Source organism: Benincasa hispida, unplaced genomic scaffold (genome assembly GCF_027475165.1).
Source record: "Benincasa hispida cultivar pf3 unplaced genomic scaffold, pf3_genome.v1.1 HicScf110, whole genome shotgun sequence".
NCBI classification, from domain to species: domain Eukaryota; kingdom Viridiplantae; phylum Streptophyta; class Magnoliopsida; order Cucurbitales; family Cucurbitaceae; genus Benincasa; species Benincasa hispida.
In genome coordinates this window covers 1-24,683 of record NW_028325411.1, presented here as the reverse complement: position 1 = coordinate 24,683, position 24,683 = coordinate 1, and the positions used below count along the sequence as shown (strand labels likewise).

The 24,683-nt window shown below is 35.6% G+C and overlaps 1 long non-coding RNA gene across 1 annotated transcript; it reads right to left on the bottom strand.

Annotated features, from left to right (window-relative positions):
- Positions 1-1,547: 1,547 nt before the first annotated feature.
- Positions 1,548-18,823, bottom strand: LOC120081879 (uncharacterized). The gene is made up of 3 exons (XR_005482972.2): positions 17,731-18,823; positions 17,551-17,634; positions 1,548-2,130 (listed from the first exon to the last, which is right to left on the bottom strand). It is a non-coding gene; the product is annotated as an uncharacterized LOC120081879 (long non-coding RNA).
- Between the last annotated feature and the right edge of the window lie 5,860 nt (positions 18,824-24,683).

Here is a 24,683-nt window from a genome sequence, read left to right as displayed (position 1 = left end):
CGTATTATTTATCTAATAAAAATAAGTTGTATTTTATTTGACATTTAGTTGCATTAACCCAAAAATCAATAAACTAATATCCAAGATTATTAGATGTAACTTAAACATGTATCTGGAGACATATAGGTCAATCATGTTTAAGTGATAACCAAAACAGCCTATAGTAGATGGATAAGGTTGAGTACTTTATATTGGTGACTCTATGGATACGACCCACTATGTAGTTGTTATAATTCTTGTAAGGTGCTACAAATGATCTAATCATGATCATTCATGTGGAGACATTTGAGCAGGGTATCCTATCCTTTGATTTGTATGGGTGAGAGTGGCTAGATTTGTCAACTCAATAAGCCTACCATTTCGGGGATTCATCTGATTTAGTAGTTGGGAACACAACTACACAAGAAGAAATTCACTCCTTCCCTATTGTTAGGGTAAGTAGATAAATTGCTTCCTTAAGGGCTAATTCCGAGGCTTGAACAATGTGGCGTCACACTCTTTCTAGGCCTGAGAGCGGTTCGATTATAATTAGATTATAATTATTTGTTCATTAGAGGGATCAATGGTACTTAAAGAGTTAGACGTAACTATAGGGGTAAAACAATAATTTTGACCCAAATCTACTTAAAGCAATTTGTGAAGGGTCAAACGCATTTTTAATTGGTTATATCCAATGGACAAGAAATATATTTGTAGTGCAAAGAGTATAGTTATCGGTCTTTAGTGGAGTGACCGACAGTTAATGGAAGTTGATTAATTTAATTAAAGAGTTTAATAATTAATCAAGTATCATTGGAGCTTCAATCTATAGGTTCATAAGGTCCCCTTGTTAGCTCAATATGGATTAGTGAGAATCAAATTAATTTTAGATTAATTTGAATTGTTCAAATTAATTGAAGGGAAGTAATTATATAAGTTATAATTAAGATAATGTATATGATTGTTCGGTGCTAAGTAGGTGTCGTTAGTTCTACCTAACCCAGAGCAAACAATATTTGTAAAGCTCAAACAACAACCTAAACTAACTCGTAGTTAAAGTGGAAGTAAGAGGTAAATCCACAGGGAAAGGTTATTTAATCTTTTCCTTAACCAAGCTTAACTATAAAAGCGATAAAACGGGGGTCTTAATCATTGACCAAGGTTGGATAGGCCTAACCCTAATCAATCTACATGTTTCTATCTCTATTGGGTTCGATAACGGCAATATAGAAGAGAAAACACGCGCATCAAGTTCTACGATTCAATTGCGCCGATTAATTGTCAAGATAGCTTACTCGATTAATCGAATTTTCTTCAAATCTAGTAATTAGTGCATCCTAGGATAGCCATTAAACACACAATTACTAATGCCTCTTTAGATCTTAGCTAAACATTCTATCGAACACATTAAGAGCAATGCATTCAATCTCGATTGTGACAATACCAAGCATCTAGGCTAAACATGTTTAAGATATAGATCATTCAACATGCTTCAAGAATTAAAAATAGATTCAAGAATGCTCAAATCAGATTGCAAATGATAAAGATAAATAGAAAACTCAAAAGAATTGCAAGAACTCTTGAAATAGAAATAAGATTCGATTACTTCACAAATCCATAGACAAATTCATGAAGAATTACAAATTGTTTCTTACAATCCGAAAAGAAATAAAAATCCAACCTAAGTGAGAAACAAAATTACCATAGAGACGAAATGATATATAGAGAAATTCTAGCCTCCATCGGAATCGTGCTTTCTCTTTTGCAAAAATGAAAGAAAAACTATTTATACTTGCAAAGTAGCGTCGTGATGCTGAGGCTAGCATTACAATGCTAAATCGCAAAAAGGCCAAGAAGCGTTGCGCTTGAGACATGACACTACCCTCGACGTTGAGTTGCATGAGGCGCATGCGCGTGAATATTTGCGTCTAAATTCGGAGCGTTGCAACACTACCCTGTTTTGAAGTTAAATTATGCCTTCTGTCTTCAAGCGTTGCTCAATGCTTCTCCTAGGGTCGTGACGTTGGGTATTAATGGCATTTTGGTAATTTCTTTGATTCTTTTCAACTTTTTTGACTTTCGTGGTCATTGTTTATCCTTTTTAGCTCAATTTCTTGGAATGACTCCTAATTGCCTTCGGGACTGTTTTACCTACAAAATGAGCATTAAAAGCAAATAATCAACACGATTTTGAGGGAATTGATATAGAAAATATATGTCTTTTAAAGACCAAACAATGATACATTATAATATAAAGTTTTAATGAAAGAAGTAAATATTTGAATACAATTCAAATATTAATTATATGGATGTGATTCATATAAAAACTATAGGTTAAAATTAATATGATTATGATTCATATTAATACTATAGGTTGAATGAGAGAATAATAAACAATATATTATATTATATGTGATATAATATACACTATAGGTTATATGTTATTTGTGGTATAACATATAGTTTAATATTTATATATATATATATTAAGTTAGTTAATATATATGGGTTAATATTTATATATTAAAATTCATTTAATTTTAATTTTAATTTAAATAGAAAAAAGGGAGGGATAACTCCCTTAACCCCTTAATTCTCTCATGCTTTACAGAACATAAGAACACAAATGAAAAATTGAAGTCTTCTTCCTCAGCATCTCCATCCTCCCAAGAGAACTCTATGTGTGTTAGTGTTCTCTGTGTGAAATTCTTCTCTCGAAAGGTAAAATCTCCCTCACCAAAATTAAAAATCAGAAGCTCACACCTCTCTGATTGTTCCTCATCCTTAATAAGGAAGACGTTTTGGTGGTGTGCCATTGCTAATGTACATTTTGGGTTGCTGTTCTTACTAAGGAGTTTTGCTTGAGTTCATGGTGTGTTGGAGAGGAAGCGAGAAGACTTGGTACTTCAAAGGTGAATTTCAAATTTCCCTTTTCCCTCTGAAATTCAAAGTGGAGAAAACATGCTTAATTAATTTAGTTTATCCATGTTTCCATCCTCTGAGTTTTCAATGTTCTTTAAAATGAAAATTGAGACACACATTCATAAGGTTCCGCTTTGGGGTATTCCAAACCCTTCTGTATTGTCGTGTGTTAAATAGTGAGTTTAAATAGAAGCACCTTAACATCCCTCCTCGAACGAGCGGGTAACACAATTATCCCAAACTGACTGTCAATAACTTGATCAGCTAAGGGAACATATCTAATTTCAAGAGCACCTTGAAGCACCTTATCATGAATGAAGTGTACGAAAATTTCAATGTGTTGTCTGGCATGAAACATTGGATTAGTGACCAAAGTCCCAACACTAATGTTGTCACACCATAAGATGGGCCAATCTGGAGTAGGAACACCGAGTTCACATAGTAACTGTTTGAGCCAAATTATTTCAGCAGAAGCATAAGCTAAGGCTCGATACTCAAATTCAGTGCTTGAGTAGGCCACTGCAGTTTGTTTCTTTGAGGATCAGGAAGCTAAATGTTGCCCTAGGTAGACACAATAGGCAGCAATAGATTTATGGTCATCAACATTGGATTCTCAATCAGCATTAGAGTAAGCTTTGATACGGAGAGTCTCATATAGGGAGATTAAGAGACCCAGGTATTTTGTGCCACTAAGATACCGAAGAACTCGTTTAATAGTCTGCCAATGAACATCCGTCGAGCTTTTGAGAAAGTGGCTTAGGTGATTAACGATATAGGCAATGTCAAGTCGTGTATTCGTTAAGTATTGCAAAGCTCCAATGGTGTTGCGGTAAACAAAAGGATCGGATAGGGGAGTACCATATGAGATGGAGAGATGCATACCAACAGCAGAGGGCGTCGAGGCCGATTTCAAGGATGTAAGATTTAGTTTAATCAAAAGATCTTCAATGTAGGTAGACTGAGTAAGCAATAAGCTAGAATTAAGACGAGAATCCTTAATAGCCAGGAAATAATTTAAAGGCCCTAGATCTTTTAGAAAAAACTTTCGATCCAAAGTGGTCATAAAATTATTGATTAGAGAAACATTATTGACAGTCACAATAAAATCATCGACATAAACCAACAACATCACAGTACAAGAACCTTGGTAATAGATAAACAAGGAAGAATCAGCCTTATTGTTTACAAAACTCCAAGAGATCAGTGTAGTCTTACACATGTTATTCCACACACACGATGCTTTCTTTAAGCCATATAGAGCTTTGCACAGCTTGCAGACATGATTAGGATAAGTAGAATAAACATACCCAGGTGGTTGATCCATATAGACGTCCTTATGAAGCTGGCATTTAAGAAGGAATTATTGAAGCCTAGCTGACAATGATCCCAACCATAAAATATACCAATCATAAGAATGACTCAAATTTTCGATGGTTTTACAATGGGACTGAAGGTTTCAAAGAAATCAACTCTCGGATTCTAATGGAAACCCTTCACAATGAGTCATGCCTCATGTCTCTGAACTAAATCGTCAGAATTCCTCTTGTTTTGAAAGACCCATTAACACCTAACAATATTTTTACTAAAGGGCATTGATATAAGATCCCAAGTATGATTTTGAGAAAGATCTTTGATTTCAAGATCCATTGCTTCTTTCAGAACGGGAGTAGTTAAAGCATTAGCCTCGCATGTGGATTCGATGGAGACCCAATCAATCGTAGGGGAGGAGGCAAGCCAAACCTTCGATTTGAAGATGTCGACCTTCACTCGAGTAATCATTAGGTGACCAGGTGCCAATGCCAGTGGGGGAAAAGTAGGGGAGTTAGCAAGGACGACAGTCGGGTGAGAAAGAGGAGAAGATAAAGGCAAATCGGTGGAGGGTAGGGATGATGGTTTTGGGATTGGTGTCCTAATTCTCCCAGATTCTCGTTGTTTTGTAAAGATACACATTGTTCAATGAATAAAATAAGTGTTATTTAATTCTGGCATTTACTCATATCCAATAAACAAAACTCCTTGGTTATCTTATGTGGACTTAAGCATGTATATGTGATATACAAGTGGATCATGCCTTAAGTGATAACCTAAATCGATATGGAGTATAAGGATTAAGGTGGGATACCTGATCTTGGTGACACTACGGATATGACCCACTTTGTAGAGGTTTGTAAGTATTGTAAACTACTACAGATGGTAGATCCTGACCATTCGTGTGGAGATGTGGAGCGAGGGTGTCCTATACAAAGAGTTTGTATAAGACCTGGACCACGAGATGACTAGACTCTGTATATAACATCGTTGATACTAGAGACTTGAATCTCACCTAAACGACCATAGGTGACACGACCTTAATCCTGAGTGGTTTGTGAACTCCTGCCTTTGAGGGCGGTCCTTTGATTAGTATTGGATGAAAGTGGCCAGATTGCCAACTCAACATGCCTACCTTTTTGGTGACTTGTCTGATCTGGGAGCTGAGAATTCAATTCACAAGATGAAATCACTCTTTTCCCGAAGCAAAGATAAGTAGAGAGATTTCTCCCTTAAGGGCTGATTCTGGGGCTTGAACATAGTGGCCACAAATTCTCTTTGGAAGAGAAGACTCAGTCATAGTGGAACTATGACTTATGTTCATTAGAAGGATTAGTGGTACTTAATGAGACAGATGTAACTACAGGGGCATAACGGTTATTCGCCCAACTGTATTTCGAGCGATCTATGAAGGGTTGTCACACTACTGATTGGTTAAGATGGACAATAATATATCTATAGTGAGGAGAGTTCAACTGTCAGTCTTTAGTGGAGTGCCTGGCAGTTAATGGATGATGGATCCCATGACTAAAGAGTTTAGTCAGTTATTCACGTATCGTTGGAGCTTCGGATCTACAAGTCCATGAAGTCCCCTTGGTAGCTTGGATTCATGTTGAAGGATCAAGTTCTTGGTGTTGATTTGAAATGTTCAAATTGACAAGAGGTATTTTGATTATATATGATATAATCGGTATGATGTATAAGATACATGTAATGGAGGATTGATGTAAATGAGATTTACATTAAGTACCATGGAATAGAAAAAGAACTATGGTTTATATGTTTATGAGATGAAATATTAAAACTATATGTTATAAATATAGTATGATAAGTTGGTTATCATTTATATTTATAATAATATTAATTATTAGATAATTAATATTATTTTTAAATAACTAAAAATGTAGTGGGTGGTTATTGATCACGGTAACCGTGAGTTTAAAAGGAAATCGGTTTCCTATTTTAAAAAAGAGGTTTTTACATAAGTTTTTTACAAAAATTTGAAAAAAAATTTGAGTTTTCTCTCTGGCGAAAAGAAAATCACGGAAGTCGTCAAGTAAATACAGATATACTAAACGACGGCTGGGCTAGGTAAACGATCGTGCAGGTGCTAGCTAAACGATCGTGCAGGTGCTAGCTAAACAATCGTGCAATGTTTACTAAACGATCACATAGCTTTGCTAAAAGATCGCTGGCCCAAGGTAAACGATCGTGTAGAATCAACCAAGCTAAACGATAGAGCTGAACGATTGCATAGCTTTTGCTAGACGATCACATAGCTTTATCTAAACGATTGAGCATTGACCAATACGATAGGTCTCTGACTTCTCCCACTTTCCCAGTCGTGTACACGATCTATCTTTCCTCCGTTCGTCTGCCTCACACCAAGTTCGAACAAAGCCCACCCTCTGGATTCTCACAATGAGAATACCAAGGTCGCCTTGTTGGTGGTGTCAGACATAACTCGACATCGTCGAGGTTTTCTGGAGGCCGTTCGTGGTGCTTTGGAGGAGTTCATTCATGGTGTTGCGGAAGAGTTCGTGTCGTGGAGGAGATCGTGATCGAGGAGATCATTGAGGACGAGCACGAAGTGTTCATGCTGTGTTCTACGATGTTGTGGTCGTGTAGATCGAGCGCTCATGGTTGCTGTTGTCGATTAAAGTGCGCATCGGAGCGTGGAGACGCTTTTGCTGTTGTTAGTATAGTTTTTCCCTCTGTACATTTGTTGTTTCATTTTGTAATTTCTCTGTAATTTGCATAATCGTTTATGTTTAAAGTCGACTGTAAATGTTATGTTAATTCATGATTGTAATGTGGAATAGTCTTGTTTCTGCTGCTCACGGAAATTTCGAGTGTCGATTTCCTTCAATTGGTATCAGAGTCAGGTTATTTGATATTCCAAATTACAAATCTGAATCGAACGGTTTTTACAGTCGCGATGGGTTTTTGCATTTGTATTAACCGTTTTCTGCATTTGTGGATGAATGTGATGAATGTTTCAGATATAAATTGTCTTTTTTTTTAAAAGCTTTCGTTATTACAAAGTGTTAATTGTAAGGGTCCCTGTGTTTTCGAGCGAAATTAACTTTGTAATCGAGTCTGTAATTTGAAAAGTTCGAGTTCATCGAGTCATTCGTGATGAAGCTTCGGCGCATGACGATGCAATTCTCAACGAAGAAGAAGACCAAACGTTGGTCGGATCGTGTAGCCTCAGGTAAACGATCGTAGGGATTTTACTAAGCGATCGTTTAGATTTTTTGTTCTAGACGGTCGTGTAGTATTTTCTAATCGATCGTTTAGCTAATGCTAAGCGAATTGGATAAATCGTTTACCATATTATGTAGCGTTGGTTGCACGATCACATAGGCACTGGAGGTAGGCAATCGTCGTGGGAGCATGCGATGCTCATTGTTTAGTATAAGGCGCGTGCTAGACGATCATGTAGTTAGCAAGCTTCATCATTTAGTTACTACCTATGCAATCACGCGTATGCAATATGGAGGCACTGGCTATGCGATCGCTTAGGCGATGGTGCTTCGCGGCATCGTAGTTGCTTAGACAATCGTGGAAGGCAGGCGATGTGTGGAGTGCACTAAATGATCGTGTACTTCAGGATTCATCACTTAGTAAAGGTACACGATCGTGAAGTAATAACTAAATGATCGTTTGGATTTTTCTAGACGATCGTATAGTAAATGTTAAACGATCGTTTAACTTTGGAGCGCTGATAAGCGATAGAACGAAGTGTTTGTTTTATCGTGTAGACGATCGCGGGGTGCTTTGTACACGATGGTTGGTTGGAGAAGCGATGCTTTACCAAGCGGTTCAAGACCCGGTTCGCCTGTTTGAACCGGAGACTCCTTGTCTTTGTAATAGTTAGCTTCTTTTTTGTGTTTCTAAGGAAATTTCACCCGGTTCATCAACTTTTATTGCTTATACATGTGATGTATGGTTCTTATATGTCAAAGTGTTTGTCATATAGTTAAAAACCCACCTTCATGCATCATGTATTATAAATGTTATAATATTGCATGAAGAAATTACTAGAAAGCATGCGCATGCATCATGAAATATAAGGGTTATATTTTGCATGCATTGAGCATTATCATGCATCATCCTTTTATTATAATTATTATAGTCTAAGGGTGAATGGAAACATGTTTTGCTTGTTTCAATTCTGTTTTGTATGAGTGTTATATAAAAGAAGTAGCAATGAATGGACAATGCATTGTGGTATGGGTTAGCTTAGCATTGTGGTTGTTTCCGTTTATAAGTGTTATAAAGGAAATTAGACCTAAAATCAATAATTCAGAGTTGCATGCGGACTTAAGGTGAACTCAAGTTTTTTAAAAGGGTTTTAAAATTGGATTGAGATAGACCTAAGTTCAATGGTTCTAAAGAGTTTAGTAACCTAGATTAATCTTTTAAAATCGGTTTAATAAGATTAAATTAGTTGGCATAAAAGATTAAATTTATTGTAAACCTATTTATAAGGGACTTTTGTCTAAGGCGGGTTCTGGCTAGGCTAGGGTTCTTAAGTTGACGGAAACGTAACACCCCTACCTAGGAAACTACCTGGAAAGGTGAATTAGATAGATTTTCAACAAGCATGCGACGTTTTGGTCAAAGAATCCATTAAAGAGTTTAATGGATGATGATCAAAAGTTGTTCAACTATCCAAGGTAAAAGTTACTCTTTGGAAAACCTAAAAGTCACTTAGTTAAAATCCTTAGCCGTGTTTTTTCTAAGTAAACTAAACTCTAGGTTATAAAATATTCAGTGGGAGGAGGAGGCGTATCAGATATGTCTATGATTCCACTCACGTTTCTCCCTGTATGTTCACACCGTGAGATTCAAGCTTGGCCTCGAGATGCTCCAGGATGCATCCCCCTTAGGATGGTGTTTGCATGAGTCAATATCAAGGTGGACGAAGAGAGTATTTATAGTAAGTGGGTGAAGGGTGTGTGTCAACACGTCCTATGGTCTCTGTCATTGGTTCACACCGTGAGATCATTCTGTATGCCCTTGTGTCGCCCTGGTAACGGCCCCCTTAGGAAGGGTTTTGTGCAGTTGGTCAATATCAAGGTGAACTCCAAAAATGGATAGGGTCACTTTAGGTTTTTCCCCAATCGATTTTTTTCCCTTAGGATTGGCCTTTTGGGATGGACCTCTAGGGCTTAAAATGGCGGGTCACACTTATGGGAGATTGTTAAGTAAGTTAATGATCTCTTGGCCAAATCAATGATAGCTAGTTGTTATAGGAACAAGAGTTGTTCTGGTATTAATGACTAGTTGAAAACTTCTCAATTCAGAGGAGGGATAACTGACCTCCTTTAGGTGGCTTTTATCCTAAACCTTTGAAGCGTCATTGCGAAACTAAATGTCACACGGGGTTCATGTTAGTTTTGCTAAAACCTTATTGGATGTTGTTTTGTTTTACAATGGGTATTTGCTTAAAACCTAACGTAGGTCAATGTGTTTTTCTTTTCAGAAACTCGTTAGTATTTCTATTTAAAGCTTTTAAAAATGACCGATTATTTACAATGGAAAGAATCGTGTGAAATGACTTTCGTGGCAAGCGATCTCCATCCCACTACTTTCCAAAAGAGAAGACAAGACAGTAAATATGATTTATTGGTCTTGGAGACATGTCTGGTAGAGAATGATGATTCTACCTAGATTCTTGATTCAGGTGCTACCAATCATGTCAATTCCTCTTACTAAGGATTTAGTTCCTGGCAAACGTTGCCACAGGGAGAGATGACTCTTCGAGTCGGTAATGGTGAGGTTGTTTAAGTTGTTGCTGTAGGCAGGCTGAAGTTATTTGTTAACAAGAAATGTTATCTGTTACTGGATAATGTTTTCGTAGTTCTTCATATTAAGAGGAACTTAATCTCAGTTTCTTGTCTCATTGAACAAGGCTATACCGTCTCCTTTTCTGAGAATAAAGTGTTTATTTTCAAGAATGGAATGGAGATTGGTTATGGTTTAATGGAAGATAACTTATATGTACTAAGGCCGTTAGTCATAAAAGCCTTGTTTAAAACTAAAATGTTTAGTACGACAACAACAGCTAAAAGACCAAAGGTTTCTCCAAAGGAAAACGCCCATCTTTGGCATCTTAGTTAGGTCACATCAACCTCAATAGGATTGAGAAGTTGGTGAAAAGTGGACTTCTAAAGAGTTTGGAAGAAAACTCCTTGTCGGTATGTGAATCATGCCTTGAAGTCAAGATGACCAAATGACCTTTTACTAGAAAAGGTTACAGAGCCAAGGAAACCTTGGAGCTTGTACATTCAGACCTCTGTGGTTCGATGAATGTTAGAGCTCAAGGTGGGTATGAATATTTCATCTCTTTCATAAATGATTATTTCAGGTTTAGGTATCTCTTCCTAATGCAACGTAAGTCCGAAGCCCTTGACAAGTTCAAGAAGTACAAGGCTGAAGTTGAAAACTTGTTAGGTAAGAAGATAAAAACAATACAATTTGATCGTGGTGGAGAGTATATGGACCTCAAATTCCAGAACTATATGATAGAACATGGGATTGCGTCCCAACACTCGGCTCCTGGTACACCTCAGCAAAATGGTGTATCAGAAAGGAGAAACAGGACCTTGTTGGTCATGGTTCAGTCTATAATGAGTTATGCTCATCTTCTAGACTCGTTTTGGGGTTATGCAGTGCAGACTGCATGTTATTTCCTGAACACCGTTCCCTCAAAAAGTGCTTCTAAAACACCTTTTGAGTTATGGACGGGCTGTAAAGGTAGTTTACGCCACTTCAAGATTTGGGGCTATCTGGCACATGTGCTAGCGACTAACCCAAACAAGTTGGAACCGTGTTCGAAGGTTTGCCTCTTTTTGGGCTACCCCAAGGAAACGGAAGGAGGATACTTCTATGATTCAAATGAGAACAAAGTGTTTGTTTCCATTAATGCTATCTTCTTAGAAGAAGATCACATGAGGGATCATAAGCCACGAAGTAAGCTCGTTTTACGTGAGATCTCAAGTGAGACTGAGACTACTGAGGGTTCAACAAGAGTTGTTGAATAGGTCGACAGATCAACAAGAGTTATTGAGGTCAAGATGTCTAGTCAACCAGCTGAAGAGTTGAGACTGCCTCGACGTAGTGGGAGAGTTTTGAGCCCACCGGATTGCTACATGGGTTTGATTGAAGCCCAAAACATCATTACGAATGATGAGGTCGAGGATCTATTGTCTTTAAGAAAGCAATGGAGGATGTTGACAAAGAACAATGGGTCAAGACGTTCCTCAAGTATCTTCGGAGAACGAGGGACTACATGATTGTGTTTAAAGCTAAGGATCTGATCCTTACAGGATACAACGTTGCTGATCCCTTTACAAAGGCCCTCACGGCTAACGTGTTTTAGGGTCACCTGGAAAGTTTGGGTCTGTGGGACATGCGACAGCTTGTCTAGGGCAAGTGGGAGATGATACTGGGGTATGTCCTAGTTTATTATATATTGTACATTTTTATATTGTATTGTACATTAGTCTCACGAGTCATTAGGACAAGTGGGAGATTGTTGGGATTGGTGTCCTAATTCTCCCGGAGTCTTGTTGTTTTGTAAAGATACACATTGTTCAATAAATAAAATAAGTGTTATTTAATTCTGGCATTTACTCATATCCAATAAACAAAGCTCCTTGGTTATCTTATCTGAACTTAAGCATGTATATGTGATATATAAGTGGATCATGCCTTAAGTGATAACCTAAATCGATCTGGAGTATAAGAATTAAGGTGGGATACCTGATCTTGGTGACACTATGGATATGACCCGCTTTGTAGAGGTTTGTAAGTATTGTAAACTACTACAGATGGTAGATTCTGACCATTCGTGTGGAGATGTGGAGTGAGGGTGTCCTATACAAAGAGTTTGTATAAGACCTGGACCACGAGATGACTAGACTCTGTATATAACATCATTGATACTAGAGACTTGAATCTCACCTAAACGACCATAGGTGACACGACCTCAATCCTGAGTGTTTTGTGAACTCCTGCCTTTGAGGGTGGTCCTTTGATTAGTATTGGTTGAGAGTGGCCAGATTGCCAACTTAACATGCTTACCTTTTTGGGGACTTGTCTGATTTGGGAGCTGGGAACTCAATTCACAAGATGGAATTCACTCCTTTCCCAAAGCAGGGATAAGTAGAGAGATTGTTCTCTTAAGGGCTGATTTCGAAGCTTGAACATAGTGGTCACAACTTCTTTTTGGAAGAGAAGACACAGTCATAGTGGGACTATGACTTATGTTCATTAGAGAGATTAGTGGTACTTAAGGAGACAGATGTAACTACAGGGGCATAACGGTTATTGGCCCAGCTGTACTTACGAGCGATCTGTGAAGGGTTGTCATACTATTGATTGGTTAAGATGGACACATAATATATCTGTAGTGAGGAGAGTTCAACTGTCAGTCTTTAGTGGAATGCCTGGTAGTTAACGGATGGTGGATCCCATGACTAAATAGTTTAGTCAGTTATTCAGAATCGTTGGAGCTTCGGATCTACAGGTCCATGAAGTCCCCTTGGTAGCCTGGATTCATGTTGAAAGATCAAGTTCTTGGTGTTGATTTGAAATGTTCAAATTGACAAGAGGTATTTTGATTATATATGATATAATCGGTATGATGTATAAGATACATCTAATGGAGGATTGATGTAAATGAGATTTACATTAAGTACCATGGAATAGAAAAAAGAACTATGGTTTATATGTTTCATGAGATGAAATATTAAAACTATAGGTTATAAATATAGTATGATAAGTTGCTTATCATTTATATTTATAATAATACTAATTATTAGATAATTAGTATTTTTTTTTAAATAACCAAATATAGTGGGTGGTTATTGATCATGGTAACCGTGAGTTTAAAAGAAAATCGGTTTCCTATTTTAAAAAAGAGGGTTTTACATAAGTTTTTTACAAAAGTTTGAAAAAAAATTTGAGTTTTCTCTCCGGCAAAAAGAAACTCATGGAATTCGTCAAGTAAATATAGATTTACTAAACGACGGCTAGGCTAGGTAAACGATTGTGCAGGTGCTAGCTAAACGATCGTGCACTGTTTACTAAATGATTACATAGCTTTGCTAAACAATCGTTGGCCCAAGGTAAACGATCGTGTAGAACAACAGAGCTAAACGATCGCATAGCTTTTGCTAGACGATCGCATAGCTTTATTTAAACGATTGGGCATCGACCAATACGATAGGTCTCCGACTTCTCCCACTTGCCCAGTCGTGTACACGATCTGTCTTTCCTCCGTTCGTCTGCCTCACACCAAGTCCGAACAAAGCCCACCCTCTGGATTCTCACATCGAGAATACCAAGGTCGCCTTGTTGGTGGTGTCAAACTCAACTCGACATCGTCGAGGTTTTTTTAACGTCGTTGGTGGTGCTTTGGAGGAGTTCATTCGTGGTGTTGCAGAGGAGTTCGTGTTGCAGAGGAGATCGTTGAGGACGAGCGCGAAGTGTTCGTGCTGTGTTTGTGCGGTGTTGCAGTCGTGTAGATCGAGCGTTCGTGATTGTTGTTGTTCGATCAGAGTGCGCATTGGAGCATGAAGACGCTTCTACTGTTGTTAGTACAATTTTTCCTCTTTACATTTGTTGTTTCATGTTGTAATTTCTTTGTAATTTGCATAACCGTTTATGTTTGAAGTCAACTATAAATGTTATGTTAATTCATGATTGTAATTTAGAATAGTCTTGCTTCCGCTGGTCACGGAAATTTCGAGTGTCGATTTCCTTCAGATGTCGATAATGAAGAGTGATTAAGTTGATTTAGGGCAAGATATGCACACGTGGGGTCCGATAAGTTAGGAGGTTGTGTTGAATTTAGGCTACGTGGGGACATGGTTGGAGTTGAAGTAGAGACAAATGGACAGATTGGAGAGCTTAGGCCATTAGAAGGTAGAGAGGAGTGGGCCGTATGGTATGAGCTGGGATTGTGAGATGAGAAAGGCTGAATTTTTGTTAGTAATGGGCCATTTTGTTTAAGAGGTGGGTTTTGAACTATGGGCTAATATTGAGTTGTAATCTGGTCATCCCAAGGCGACAAAGGAAGATCATTTGACAAATTTGGGCCAGCTAGTAAATCACAATGTGATTCTGATACAAAATCTGTAGCAAAAGGAAAAGAAAGTTCATCAAATTCAACATGCCTTGATATAATAATTTTGCCTAATTTCAAAAGGCATTTATGCTCTTTATGTTGAGGTGTATGCCCTAAAGCCTCGTAATTTTATGTTAGTTGAATAAATGGTTGCTTAATTTTATATTACTTGTGCAATAATCCATTAATCTAAGATCCAAGGTTATCTAATGTAACTTAAACATGTATATGGAGACATACAGGTGGATCGTATTTAAGTGATAACCTAAATGGTTTGTAGTATATGAATAGGATTGGGTACCTTATCCTGTAACACTACTGATATGACCTGCTTTGTAGTGTTACAATTTTTATAAAGTACTACAAATGATCTGAACCTAATCACTCTTGTGGAGACATGAGTAGGGGTATCTTATACGAAAGTGTTTGTATAAAGACCAAACCACAAAAATGTTAAGTCTTTCTTTATAACGTTGCTGCTAAAAGAGACTTAAATTTCACCAAGATGACTTGACCTAATCCTAAGTGAGTTGTGAACTCCTGCCTATGAAGGCGATCCTTTGATTTGTATGGGTGAGAGTGGCCAGATTCGCTTACTCAATAAGCCTACCATTTTGAGGATTTATCTGATTAGGGAGCTGGGAACACAGCTACACAAGAAGGAATTCACTTCTTCCCTATAGTTAGGGTAAGAAGATAAATTACTCCCTTAAGGGATGATTCTAGGGATTGAACAATGAGGCACTCATCTTCTCCTAACCCGAGAGAGGTTCGATCATAGTTGAACTATGACTAATTATTAATTAGAGGGATCACTGGTACTTAAGGAGTTAGATGTAATTATAGGGAAAAATGGTAGTTTAACCCAACTATACTTACGAGCAATTTATGAAGGGTCAACGCATTGTTAGTTGGTTAAATCTAATGGACACGAAAATATATCTATAGTACGAAGAGATTAGTTGTTGGTCTTTAGTAGAGTGACCGACAATTAATGAATGTTGATTAATTTGATTAAAATAGTTTAATAAATTAATTCGTATGATTGAAGCTTCAATCTATAGGTCCATTAAGTCCCCTCATTAGCTTAATGAGGACTAATGAGAATCAAATTAATTTTGTTTAATTTGAATTGTTCAAATTAATTAAAGAGAATTAATTGGAAAAGATACAATTAAATAATGTACATATATACATTATATAATGTATGTTGATACATTATATGATTTTATGAGAGAAATAAATATTTGAATATGATTCATATGCTAAAATTTAATGTGAATATGATTCATATTAAATTTATATAGTTTTATGAGAGAAATAAATATTTGAATATGATTCAAATATTAATCATATGAATATGATTCATATGCTAAAATTTAATGTGAATATGATTCATATTAAATTTATATAGTTTTATGAGAGAAATAAATATTTGAATATGATTCAAATATTAATTATGTGAATATCATTCATATAGAAACTATATGTTAAAATTAATATGAATATGATTCATATTAAATTTATATAATTTGATGAGAGGGATTGTTATTTGAATGTGCTTCAAATATTACATTATATGAATGTGATTTATATAAAAACTATAGGTTATATGTTATACGTGATATAACATATAGTTTAATGTATATATATATTAAGTTAGTTAATATATATTTTTTGTATGATTATTATTCAAAATTAAAATTATTTGAATTTGATTTTTGAAATTAAAGAAGTGGGAGTTATAACTCCCTCAACCATTCAAATGGGAATAGGAGAGAGAAAGGTCCTGGTCTCTTTCTCTCTCTAATTCACCTTTCCTCTGTTTTCTGTAGAATTGTTCTCAGAAAATTAGGTGAATCTTCTCCTTCCCTCATGCCAAAATTAAGTGCAAGCCCACACCTCTGCATGATTCTCATCCCTGAAAATAACGAGAAAGACCCCGTGGTGGTATTCAGTTGCAGTGTTCATGAGATCAGGAGAAGCGACGTGAATGGGAGAGGAATGCAAAGATTTTGGTCTTCAAAAGATAGCATGACTACAATCCCTAATCTCTCTTCTCCATTTTTTTATTAAAGCATGTTGTAGTTTCTTGTTTAGAATGCATATTAAGTTACTTTTTTAAAAATTCTGTGTAAATTTGAAAACGGGAAATGATCCTATTTCCATCAGTGGTTTTCACAAACCTTCAAGTGGTATCAGAGATAGGTTTTTTTATTCCCCCTTTTTTTTAATCTCTAAAATTTAAAAATTCAGGTATATGGTGGGTACTGCATTTTTTATGTGTTTCATGTGATGAATGTTGGTTTTTCAATTTTGGATGTTACGAGATTGGACTATACTTTTACTACTTTCCTTTACAAATTTGATTTGTAAGGGACCGGTGTTTTAGGCATAACTGTTGCAATTGAGTCTGTATATTCATTGTCCTATGTAGTTCATGATTTTTTCGATATTTTTCTGGAGAAAACGAGGCCTAAATTAGAGAAGAATCAGAGGAGAACGTCACTGTACAGTAGGCGACTGTACATCAACATTGCAATGCTATGCCCTATCGTAGCAACATTGCGAAGAGACCAACTGGAATTTTTTTTCGAGTGTTGCAATGCTAGGTCACAGCATTGCAACGCTTCGAAACAGAAAATTCACGTGGTTCACGAGGGATTCATGAAGTTTGGGCGGTCCGATTCGCTTGGTTTGAGCGATTTGCGGCTTGATTTGTGGCTTTGGTCTGGTTCAAGCTGTTTTTCCATTTATTTTTGTGATAAATAGTTGTTTAATTAATTAAATTAATATAATAGTTATATTAATTTAATTAATCCTTTAGGAGTCCAACCCTAGTCCATATGATTGCTGTTTATATTATGAATTGGATGTATAATTTAATTTTCTTAAATGTCATAATGTATGCCGTATAGAAAATTTCACCATAGGTTACACATTTTTCATGCATCACATATATTATAAATGTTATAATATAGTTGCACGATTCAGACTTATAGCATGCTCATGCATCATATTTAATATAAGAGTTATATTATATGATTGCATCATAGTAACATGTCCATGCATCATACTTTATTATAAATGTTAAATTAGTATGATGTATACTATACGTGTTATAAATGTAACTAATGAACATAAACTAGTGTGAGAAATAGGTAAAGAACAACCATTACCAACAATAACCTTTTCAATACCTCCATATTTAGTAGCATAGTTCATGTTGTTGGGATCTTCGGTGACATGATTTAAAGTTCCACTGTCCATATACCAACCGACATCTACAACAAATTCAGGAGTGGCAACAAAGATATTATTCCTTTGAGTAGCAAGGCTGGCTTGGTTAGATTAATGAGCTTGATTGTTAAGACTGTTACCTTGTGCTCGGTTGAGTGGAACATTGTTTTGGTTTGGAGGAAACCCTTCGTTGAATAGCATGTAACAAGTTAAGGCAGTGTGTCCTTGTTTAAAACAATACTGGCAGGTTGGTCGGCTGTTGCCACCATTCCAACGTCCTCTTCCTCTTCCACGACCAGTTCCTTTTTATCCATTATTTTGCTGAGGAGGACTATTATTGGTGGGATTTTATTGTTGCTTGTTCCTACTGACATTTGAGCCACTGCTTGTTGAGAGGTTAACGGATGAAGAGTTGCCAAGGGTGTCCGACTTGCTAGAATTTTGAATCTCAAGGCGTTTCTCAAAACTCAAGAGCTCAGACTGAAAATCAGGCCATTTAATGCTTGTTCGTCCATGGATCGAGGCCACGATGGGGTTGAATTCTTCATCTAGTCTGATTAGGATTTGAGAAATGAGAGGTCGAAGTATAATGGGACTTTCGGTGAGTTCTAATTTATCTGCATGATTTTTTATAACAGGTATATATACTCATTCATTTTCATAAGATAGTCTTCTTCTGCTCATGACTGGATTCCAGAAAGCTCTTGAATAGAGTCCACAAATTGTTGGCATTCTCATGACCCATGACTTGAGTAGCAACTTCGACTGTCATGGAGTTATAGAGTCAACCCAATAAGAGTTGGTCTGTGGCAACCCAAGACTCATATAAGGGATTCACAGTTACAAGGGAGGCAACAAAGGAACTCAACGCTTCATACGTCATTTCAGAGGTTGCCTCATGTGGGGTTGCGACTGGAGCTGGTGCCACCGGTTGGTCGGCTGTTGTTGGCTAAGAAAACATGGGAGGGTATAAGGTTTCTCCCGTCAAGTGGCCCTCTAGGTGGTAACTTCTCAAGGTGGAGAGAGCTAAATTTTTCCACAAAAAATTGTTCCGGTCAAGCTTGATGACTATGATTTAATGGAGGGCTACTAAAAGGTAGGACTATTAAAAGACCCACTGGTATTTGAAGAGACGTTAGCCATAGCTTTGATACCAAAAAAAAGTTGCAACCTATAGCAGAGAAAACTTAGAGAAAAAGTAAAGGGATGCAATGGACAGAGAGGAAATTGTTCTTATGCTTCTATATATTGGATACTATAACTTATATATTCAATTTATACAAGGAGGGTGTAAAACCCTAAAGAATTAGAGAGGACAAAAGAAGTGGGGCCACACAGCACATGGCAATAAATGAATGAATAAGACCTGCCAATATACAAATTTGCATTTTCTTTTTTCTCTTTCTTTGCATCTTCTTCGGCAAACTTGGCCACGGCTCTATCTGAATACACATTATGGCGTTACACAATCAATGGGCCGCCCGGACGGAGTTGTTGGCGCTAGGCATGATAAACAAAAAATGGATTTTGCAAAAATTAATTAATTTAATTAAATTTTAAGCATGGCTAATTTATAGAGTGAGGTTCATTCAAATTCTGCAGATTTTGGATTCAAAATATTGGAGAAAATATCTTAATTTAACTTGGGATTTAAATTAGACTAAAAAATAATTTCATTTAAGTTTTAATTGGGGTTAAATTTGTTAATTTAAATTGGATTTTAGAATTTAATTTCATTTTCGTGAGAACTTTTTTTTTTAGTATATTTAAAATTTTGTCCAATTTAAAATGGGTTCTTATTTCATGATAAGGTTCTTTAGTCAAATTAAATTATGGGGAAGGCCTTAAATTTATCTTAAATCAAATTTAGGTTATTTTTCAAAATTTTATCTCGAATTCATCTAAATTTAAGTTCTTTATCTCAAATCAAACTACATTGTCGATAAAACCTCAAATTTATCTCAAAGTAAAAAAAAAAAAAGTGACCATATTATAAAATTTTATCCCAAATTCAAATCATTCAATTTAAGCTTTTATCCTCGAGCCAAATTAAATTGGATACCCAAATTCCTAATAAACTTTTATACTGAATTCATAGTTTGATGGATGGAGTTAAAATCAAGAACAAATCAATTGTATTTTGATTTCAACTCTAACTTTTTCAAGATTCACCCACCCCTACATGTGCTAAATTTCAAGAAGGGGCATTTTTTTTAATGAGAATTTTTAGACCAATTACGAATTGCCACATCATTTTTCAAATTAATGATGAAATTACAAATAATCAAATTTTTTACGAATTAAAAGTTGACATGTTCTTGAATTGAAATTGAAGATAAAGAGCTAACCAATCCCCATGATGTCATATATTTTCATCTTCATCATTGTTGGAACAAATTAATTATTTTGGTCCAATCGAGTATTAATATTTCGGTCTGGGTCCAAATAAGCCCAAAAATAGGTTTAAGAAACCAACCAAGCCCAAAATCTAATTAATTTGGCTCAAGAGTCAAATCCGACCTGAAGAGATTAAATCCCATTTGGAAGTATGTGAATGTCGGTATCATTGCTTTTCAAATCGTTTGGAATTCGAAAAAAATAGGAAAATAAACATACATAGATGTAGTATAGAATAAGATACATTTCAACTAGTATTAAGTTGGCTGAGAACAAAAAAAAAAAAAAGCGTAAAATAAAAATACAGATAAACTCAATTTTGAAGACGGTCTTCTTGGTGTTTCTTCTAAAAGCAATCCTTCCACGTACAAAATTGATGAGACATTACCATTAATGTCTTTTTTGTTATTCTCAAGCAAAGGAACAGATGGTGAGATCCGTAATATTATAAAAGATTAAGGAAAGGAATAAGAAAATTTCTCATAGAGAACTATTTACTATTCTTGAAATTTCTTGAGAGAACTTAAGAGAATATTTTTTTCAATACTAGAATTAAGTGTGTCTGTTCTCTACCATCCTTTACCAATTCAGAGAGAAAGAATGTATTTAATTGGACGAGGAGTTAAAACTCTGCCTTACGCACACTAATAACTCCCCATGGGGAGTTATTTTGTTTAAATTATTTATTTAATTATATATATATTAAATCTAATTTAATATATTAATAAATAATTAATTATAATTAACAATTAATTTATTCGTTAATTAAATATCACATATTTAGTTAAATTTATATTTGAATCATATTCAAATATGATCCTCTTTCATAATCTATAGTTCTAATATGAAACTCATTCATATTAAAACTATAAATATTTGATATGAATATAAATAAACTATTAATTATCCATAGCCTATAGTTTTAATATTAATATAATTCATATTCATTAATATTTGAATCTCATTTAAAAATATTATTATCTTATATTATATAATTTAATTTGAATCTCATTCAAAATAAACTAAATTATAATGTATCTATATACATTATATCATATACAATTAATCCCCTTAATCAATTTGAACATTCTAAATTCTTTAAAAAAAAATAAATGTTTCTTGTTTTACCCTTAGTGAGCTCTAATGATTTGAGATTAATTAATTTAACTCTTTAATTATGTTAATTAACATTCATTAACTGTGGATCCCTTCACTAAAGATTCATGACTACACTCCTCACACTATAGATATATTTCTGTATCCACGGATATAATGATTATCACATAAATCGATCTTTCACGGATTGTTCATAATTACATCGGGTTAAATTACCATTTTATCCCTGTGATTATCTCTTGTACCACTGATTTTTTTAATGAACCATTAATTTATAATCCAACCATAAGCTAAATTGCTCTCGAGCCAATAAGAGAGTGAGGCTTCATTGTTCGAGACTTAGAACCAGCATTTGAGGGACCACTTAAAGGATGAATCAATCAACCAAGGTGAGCATGAAGACTATTTAGTTGTTTTTGTTAAACTTTTGGTTTTTGTGATATGGATTGGCTTCGGTTAATTTGGTTTGGAGTTTGGTGGGGGATTTTAGCTTAATTTGGATTTGGTATAAAATACTTATCAATACAATGTGTTTGCTCTTTTTAGATTGGGTGTGGTTTATAACATTGGGTAATTTTATCAATTGTTGTCGTGGTTTATGACATTGGGAATTTTATCAATTTGAGTGTGTAGGGATAACTTAAGTATTTGCTAATTAATATATTTTTTTTTATTTCAAAAATTATTTTGTTATTTTTACTATATTGGAAACTTTTTGCTATTTTTACAAACAAAACTTTGAAGTTTGCTAATTATCTGGCCCAGCCCTAACATTTTTCCGTTTAGTTATTTTTTAAAGGAAGCCCACTAAAATAGCTACACATTCAATTGCCCCTTCCCATTTGGAGTTTTGAGATAGAACTTCAAGAAAAACAGCAAAATGGCTTCGTTGAGGCCCGAATTGAAACCCCAAGCCCCCATTTTCATTGCACCCACCTTTCATAAAGTGTAGCATCGAAACCCCCACATGGCAGGCCAAATTCTCTACAGAACGAATTGACAATTCACCACAAAACGGAAACAAACTCTTTGCAATCCAATCGCCGTCCAGAATCTATACCCATAAACCACTTGTACACCACTGGTCGACGGAATCACCATAACCGAAAACGATTGAGAAAATTCAAGCAAGAGGAATGACATAAAGAGCTGGAAGAAGAAGAGCTTCCGACGACAAAGAACAGTGAAAATGGTTCGGAACATGTGAGTTTTTCTACAATGTTTTTGGGGGTTTTTGTACAGAACACCCAAATTTGGGTGGGGCGCTTTTTTAAAATGAGGTTTTTCTAAACGTTAAATTCAAGTGAAATCATCCAAATGAATTTCTGCACGTAGAAAAGCCTCTCAAATTCTCGCTCTCTCATTCTCTCACTTTCTTTCCTCTATCGCTTCCTTTCTTCATTTATAGGTCGCTCTCCTCTCTCTCATTGTCTCGCTCTTGCTCTTGCATTCGCGTTCTTTGACACTATCTCATTCTCTTGCCCTTTAATTTTGTTGAATTTGGTCAAAGCTGCCCTCTTCCCACAGCTAGAGCTACTCCAATGGACTCATCACAGTATTCATTCACTCTCACTCTCGTACTCTCATTTTTTCTCATTCTTTCGCACTTTGGTTTTATCAAAGTTGACCGGAGCTACTTTCCTCTCTCAAGAGCAAAGACGCTCCTGTGGACTTGCCTGAGCTGGTGTGTGGTTTTACGAAAATTGATCACACCGAGAAGGAGGAGAAAAAAAGAAAGAATAAAGAAATCTGAATGAAGGGAAATCTGTTACTTCACTTATTCGTGATACCAGAAGGTGGTCACCATTTTTTTTTTCTAAAAGAAAAAAGAGTATGTTTTATTTTGGACCTTTAAAATAGGTTAATTGTGTAATTTTCTTAATAGGGGTATTTTGCAGCATAAGAAAGTTGGGTTGGGTGAGCTTTTTAAGCCCATCGAGTGTTTGTTTGATCGATTAAAAGAAAACGGGGGATTTAATAACCCACTATTTTGTTCCCAACATTTCGACTCGCTTTCATTACGCGATTTCATTACTCTCCCCTTTACTCACCCGTTTCTCTCTCTCTCTCTCTCTTCTCATCTCCTCTCTTCTTTCGCCATTCGGTCCGTCTCCTTCATCTCATCTCTACTTTCTCCCTCTGGCTCATATGAGTTGTGTTTCTTTTAGACTTCATTCTATATTTGCACTTTCTTGCTGAATCGTGTGTTTCTATTCTTTGGTTTTCTTTGTATGGCTATTTTTTTTTATAGATCTAGTAGATATGGACGATTTTTTGGTAGATCCAACTATTTTTTTGTTATTCTATGGCATCTTTTTGGTATTTCTAACTATTTTTTTTTTTGTTGAACCCTGCATTTCTCTTCTTCAATTTTCTTTGAATGGCTAATTTTTTAGATCTAGAAATATATGAACGATTTTTTGGTAGATTAAACTATTTTTTCCACTTCATATTTTTTAGATCTAAAATATTTTGAAATATTTGGTTTATGGGATTGGTTTTGTACATTCTCTTCTGGATTCCCCAATGTTTTTCGTCCTTGCATGTTTTCCATTTTTTTCAATGATATGAGTTCGATTTCACGGAAACGGTTCACATGGCAAATCTATTTTGTGAGGTTTTTTTTTTATATTCGAATTGTTTGGTTTTCATTTTATGACTAGTGTATATGATTCTTCTTTATGTCTGCTACTTTTTTTGGTCGTTATATGTTTGTCCTTTTCGTCTTGTTTTTGCTTCTATTGCATTTTTTCCTCGTATCTAGTGTAGCTTTTTTCCACTTGTATTATGTTTTCACTGTTATTTTTTTTCCGCTAATATCTTCTTCTTCTTCGTATGTGCTACCTCTTTCAATCATTATATGTGTTTACTCTTCATCTCTTATATTTTTTCCCACTTCTATTATGTTATTACTGTTGGGTTTTATGCCCTAAAACTCATAGATGTAAATGTGAATAATTTACTATCATCAATAAATAGTTATCAATGTTATTTCAATAAGTTTTATTGATTGTGTTGTATGCATTTTGTCTTAATAATCCCAAATCCAATAAACTAGTATCCTAGGTTGTCTTGTGAGTCTTGGACTGTATATGGAGACATACAAAGATCATTGTTTAAGATACAACCTAAATGGTCTATAGTATAAAGATAAAGGCTAAGTACATTATCCTTGTGACACTATGGATACGGCCCACTTTGTACTTGATAAAAACACAATGATCTAACGGGTTCGTGTAGGTGACATGGGAATGGAGGTATGCTATGCAATGAGTTTGTATAAGACCGGACCGCAAAATAGTAACCACTAGATGATTTAGGCCATTTCTTTAAGCTGGGAATAGTGGATTGGTCATACGAGATCCTAGAAAACCAGAACATCGATGTGAGGAAGAGGAAAATCTTCTTTTGGGCTTGCTTTAGGCGTCTTTGGACTCACAGAACCTGCTTTCACGTTTTTTCCCAAAGCAAGTTCGCCACCAACTCGAATCTTATGTTCCTTTTATCAAAGGGTGACTGAGAGAGAATTTGGGCCTGGCGTGCATCTGATTCGGTCAACAATAACTACAAGTCTTGGAGC